Raw genomic sequence first — 6,459 nt, 5'->3', positions numbered from 1 at the left:
TAAGAACGTGTAATACATGCTGACCGTGGCGTGAAATGAATACCGCTACTGTTTAACACGTGTCTCATAGAGCGGTGTAGTTCAGCAAGACTGCATCATCATACGAGTCAATGTTTGAATGCTTGCAGATTTCAGTTAACATGTCTACGTTAGGGAAACATGTGCAAATTGTTCATTCCCAGGCAAGGGAGTTAGCCTGCAATGTTATTATTTATATGGAAAAGGCATGTGCAGCCAAAGCAGCCGGAATTTCAAACAGTTACTGGTCTTTGCTACGCGAGTTTAAAACGCATTAAAGGGGACGGCGATAGGCGTGCGAGTAGGCCTACTTTTATTAGTCCCACCAAGTTATGCAAATCCAAAACTTTCAAGCACAATCTTGATGATTTTGACCTGTGTGCAGTCTGTCAATTTGTACAAAGGTTATATGGTGTACAAAAAATAACTGCCTACTCTAGATATGATATATGATATGTCAAGAAGCCAAGCAGTTGCACTACCAGGGTTCAAAGGAACGTTTTCGAGAAAATCTGATAGATCGCAGGGTTTTAATAATAAGAGTTTGCAATACTTGCGTATAATAAATAAATAAATAAACAAACAAACAAACAAACAAACAAACAAACAAACAAACAAACAAACAAACAAATAAATAAATAAATGAAAATCGAACAATCATCTTTATAGATGAAACATGGTCCCATGTACACCACATTGTCCCCAAATGTTGGCAACTTGATGGTGAGGTTGTAGTAGATGGGGTTCAGTCTCCACGCGGCACCGGATCTCGGCCTATAGTGGTTCATGCTGGGTCTGAAAATGGTTTTGTACCAAATGCTTTACTTTTATTTGATTCAAAGCTCAAACCAGCAGATTATCATGACGAGATGAAATTTGATAATTTTTACAAATGGTTGCAGGAAACAGTGATCTCAAAACTTTTACCAAACACAGCCATTGTTATGGATAAAGCGCCATACCACAGCAAGCAAGTGAACAAGTGTCCAACAACGGCTAACAGAAAAGATGATATATAAGCTTGATATATAAGATTGCATTTGATGATAAAATGCTCAAAGCCGAACCGTTGTTTCTGACAAAATCCAACAAATCGGGCTTTGTCTATAGTAGACACTATGTTGAAGCAACACGGCCTCGGCGTACCACGTCTTCCTCCTTACCTTGCAGAATTGAACACAGCTGAGTTGATTTGGGCCTGTGTTAAAAATTACGTTGCTACACAAGACTTGCGATTCACGAAAACTTCGCTAAGAGGGGCCATAAATGACTGGATGTCTGCAATCTGTGCTAAGGAATGGTCCGAGTGTTGTGAACATGTCAAAACCATTGAAGATGGCTACTGGCAAAGAGAATTGCAGTAGAAAAAGAAAGTGACAGAATCGTGATCGATTTAGGACTGACAAGTAATTCAGACACCGAGACAGATTCTGAAAGTGACGACTGAGGCCCGAATTCAGTCTGTCTAAATCAGTAAACTCTGTAATGGATCTAATCAGTATTTGACGACTGTGTGGAGAGGATGCACCAGTGCCGTACAATATTACCAGTAAACCGGTATATACCTTTACAGTATCTCGCTATACGATAATCACGATATGGTTCCGATTCTGCAAGAAATTGGTCATCCGGAGTTAGCTCCTTCTGAATTATGTGCCCTTGATTTCCATAGCAACAAAATGCTCAGGTTTTATGAAACATTTTACAGGTGGAAATGTCTTAATAAGTGGCTCCAAAAGTGCCAAAATACACATTCTACCAAATGCTTTGTTTGGTGCGTTTTAGTGGTTATATATATGTGACGTTATTTTCAAGGTCATCACGACACTTTGGCCACTTTTCAGATTCTTGTTATCACGATATCTCAAGAACTATTGTACCCAGTATCTTCAAAATTGGTGACAGCCTACATTAAATTGGGGGATTACGGAGACACCAGTCAGTTTTGGTGACCCAGGCCTTATTTTCAAGGTCACTATGACATTTTGAACACTTTGAACACTCTTTAACATATCTCATGAACTATTTTATTTGATGTCTTCAAATTTGTTGACAGCTTACATTTGGTGAGTCGATACGTGACATATGCTTGTATACATGTTTTGTTTCATTCACGTTGTAGTTCATATTAACAATCTAGTGTAATGTATTTACATTTGACCGGTGTCACTGTGGGATTTCTGGAGAGACGCTGGAAAAACCCCATTTGCATCCGGTATTGGCGGTGAAGGGATAGCCTCACATTCCGTGACAAAGAGATGAGGCCAAGGATAGGCTCATATACCCCAATGAAGAGCTGTGCCAAGAAAAAGGTTTCTATTTTCATGACTGAGAGCTGTAGCATGCTTTCACATTCGGTAATAAACAGTTTGGGTTAGGGACGGCCGGTATCCTTTTCCGTCAGGAATACCTGACATTAACATAACAGAGAAACCGAGATAAATAAGACTCTATCGTCCCTTGGGATCTTCAGTTCTGAACACTTAAAATGCGCAACAGCTCCGCACTGTGGCCACTCTCTCACAAAGGATTTGGCAAAAATAAACATGCAGCTGTTATGAATATGTGCTAAGGATGAAAAAAAAGTTTTTTTCGGAAACTCAAAATTTAAACTCCCGTGTTTAATTTCGTTCAGAAAAATATGTTTTCGAGGTTGTAAATGAATGAAAAAATGTTAATAAGTATCATGGCACAAATTTCAGCTCGTTGTGACTTGACTCCGCTAACTGACAGCGATTTAAAAAAAAATCTCGCCCATGGATGAAAAACATATTGGCCCATGGACGAGAATATTTACTTTCACCGAAAATACATGTTTTCCCCATGTTTTGCAGTTTTTATACAAACGAAAACATATTCAATGGTGCCGTGACACGAAATTCAGCTTATTTTGACTTAATTCTGCTAATTTAGAGCGATTTTTAAAAAAATCGCGCCCAGGGAGAAAAACATTTGGCCCATGTGTGAGAATATTTACTTTTACTCAAATTACATCTTTTTCCATGTTTTGGAGGTTGTAAATGGATGAAAGTATGTTCATACGTATCATAACACAAATTTCAACCCATTTTGACTTAATTCCGTGAATTTAGAGCGATTTTTAAAAATCTCGCCCATTGACGAAAAACATTTGGCCCAAATACATCTTTTCCAATGTTTTTGAGGATGTAAGTGAATGAAAGTGGCTTTATGAGTATCATGACACAAAATGCAACTGATTTTGACTTAATTTTGTGATTTCGGGGAGATCTGAAAAAAATATGCGAGAATAATTACTTTTACTCAAAATAATCTTTTCCTGTGTTTTGGAGGTTGTAAATGAATGAGAATATACTTATAAATATCATGACACAAAATTCAACTCATTTTCACTTAATTCCGCTAATTATAAGAATCTGCACTTCGACTCAAAATACATAGTTTTTTCTATTGTTTTGGGGGTTGTAAATGAATGAAAGTGTGTTTGTGAGTATCACGACAAAATATGATCCAGATCTTCACGGGTCCTGTACACAGAGCTTTACTTCCAGCAACATATACAATGTACACTTAGAATACTAAGCCTTGAAGTTCTTTTGAATTTACGTATTCTATAAATATAACAAAATTCAATTTATATCTATGAAGTTGAAGCTATTTGTGAAAGCCCCAATCAAGAGTGACCGCACTCCGGTGACATAAAGACTATGCTGGGACACATTAATATACAGTGTTGTGAGATCTTTAAACCGTATTGAAATATGTCTTGTCAATCCCACTGTCAGTCGCCAATAACCACTTAAATATAAATTACACAGTCTGTGCTTCTTCAGAACAAATAAGTAATTAAGGCTCCCCAACTGGGAAATTAAGTAAAGAACCCCAAATATTGTCACCTTCTGTCCAGGACGTCACGCGTCACCAGTCGTGAGCTAATGGCCTTGTACCCCCCCCCCCCCCCCCCCACACACACACACACAAAGGAAATACCAAGCAACAAAACTGTGTTTCTTTCTAGGTGACACGCGGTATGTTGTCATAGTTTCCGTTCTTGAATACATACTAGCGTGGGTAAAACCTTACGCTTGAAAAGTGTACTTACCCAGTTTAGCATGTTTCGCTTTAATGTTAAGTCGAAATATCCGATCTCCAAGTGAAGCGTCAGAATCACACTGACTGACAAAACACCACATGTCTATGTAATGGTCACATGACAGTATTCTTAAATGCTCTTTCACACTTATTTGTAACTGACACGAATCGAGGAGAATCAGTCAGAAAAAATATTTCCAAACTACGAACCCCATTCCGAAGGGAATGTAAAAATAAACAATTTTTTTTCAAGCTTTTTCAGAATGCAACTCCCAAATGCCATCATTCGTTTCGGTGACACGTGGACACGTTTTTGTGCGATTCGGCAGCGTTCTGCTGACTTCAGGGGTCGTTCGAAGAGTATTCGGGATATTCTGACCGTATTCCAAGTGTATTCGATGTACATTCGAGCTGTGCTCCAACTTTAATAGAAATATACTCCCATACATTTGAAACATATTCCACATGAAGTCCAGTAGTAATCGAGACACATCCCGTCTCATTCGAGCTGAATTCGAGACTTTCTGATAGGATTAGTAAGTGGCTTGCCTTTTCCATTCTCCCTCGAATACATTCAGAATGCTGTAAGAATGCATTTCGAATGCAGTAGGAATAATTAGAATGCCATAAGAACGCCTAGAGTGCAGTTATTCGATATTTTCCCACTTCGACTGTACCTAGAAAGTATGAACTTGTTCAAAACATTCGGGCATGTTACAAGAGTTGACCCGAAAAGATGGAATGCGTTCAAGTGCAGTAAGAAGTGTTAGAATTCAGTTCGAATTTCCAGGAATCTCCAGAAATTTTCATTCCAACAGCATTCCGGCTCATTTCGCCTGAGGTGTGAAGGGGGTATGAGACAATTAACATACAAGTTACTACACCTAGTCTCCAGTTATTGGGTTCGAATACAATATTTGCCTCTGTTATTATGCTACGTGTACGTCACATCAATGGAATCGAGTTTCAAGTTTTTATAGGATTTACAGCTGACGTGGAAAAGTGAATTATTCGATTCATTTCCCCCTTATAGAAATTCATCATGAGCGTGCAATCCTTCAGGGTGTTGAAATGACAATAAAGAGGATTAGAGGAAAAACTGTCATACTAGGCTGACAAAAGTTGCTGTGTGGGCGTGACCGGTTTTCAACAAACACGATGTTGAAGAATATTTTCCTCATATTTAGCAACCCACATTGTACTGTGATTTGTAGAGCCTGACATCAGTAATTGCTTTATTGGTATTTATTGATACAACTTGAGGTAAGTACTCTGTTTTCATGTTGCATTTTGAAGCAGTGCGTTTGTCCTGGTCAATATCATATCATATTTATATTCAGCTAATATACCACGATGTAACTAGGATACTGTTCAAAGCGGCGTTAAACCTAGCTCACTCATGCGCAGTATTCAGATGTAGGCAATCGTAATTTTAAGTAAGTTTTTGCTTTTTCAGATATTGTCTTTTCTGAATTAAGTAAAATCATTTACAACATCGGGTTTCTAAACATCGTGTAAATTGTTCAAGATGTATGGCAGAATTTGAAAACTTGTTACAATTTGAACAATGGGTATGTAGTAGACTATAATCTCAGTCTGATCTTTGACTACTATGTAAAGCATAAAGACAATACCACAGCATTTCGCCCACCAGGGTATGTTGTCAGTATTATAGATGTCCAAAAATGACCCAACAAAAGTTCTCCAGTGCCGATATCCAGAATTGTACTGAATAGTAGTTTAGACTAAAACGTCGTTATAGGTGACGTATACTGAATCAACTACCCACTAGGAAACAAAGAGAATGGCAAAAATACACATAATGCAAAGCATGATTAACACAGCAGCATGTTTTGAAACATGACTAGAGTTTCTCAATTCTGACATTCGTTTGTGTTGAATGAAGATATTTCACTGACACCACGCGTCTATCATTTTCATTGTTTTCACGAGGACACACATGAATGTAAATAATACCAGCAGCCACGAGGGGTATTGTGGACCTAACGCAATACCTCCTTTATTTAAAACAAAATGGCTGATACATGGAGTGAATGAGTGAGTGAGTTTAGTTTTACGCCGCACTCAGCAATATTCCAGCTATATGGTATGTAAATAATCGAGTCTGGACCAGACAATCTAGTGATCAACAACATGAGCATCGATCTGCGCAATTGGGAACCCATGACGTGTCAACCAAGTAAGCGAGCCTGACCATCAGATCCCGTTAGTAGCCTCTTACGATAAGCATGGTCGCCTTTTATGGCAATCATGGGTTGCTGAAGGCCTATTATACCCTTGGACCTTCACGGGTATGATACATGGTATATGTAATATCTTATCAAATATCATAAAAACAATTACCAAGAG

At 38.3% G+C, this 6,459-nt stretch overlaps 1 protein-coding gene across 1 annotated transcript in view; it reads right to left on the bottom strand.

Moving 5' to 3' along the window:
• The window catches only part of LOC137277829 (tubulin-specific chaperone cofactor E-like protein), a 191,534-nt gene that overhangs the window by 58,581 nt on the left and 126,494 nt on the right, over positions 1-6,459 (bottom strand). The window lies entirely within an intron of this gene.

Source organism: Haliotis asinina, chromosome 3 (assembly GCF_037392515.1).
Source record: "Haliotis asinina isolate JCU_RB_2024 chromosome 3, JCU_Hal_asi_v2, whole genome shotgun sequence".
NCBI classification, from domain to species: domain Eukaryota; kingdom Metazoa; phylum Mollusca; class Gastropoda; order Lepetellida; family Haliotidae; genus Haliotis; species Haliotis asinina.
Note: the sequence above shows the minus strand (reverse complement) of the source record. Positions and strands in the feature narration are given on the sequence as shown.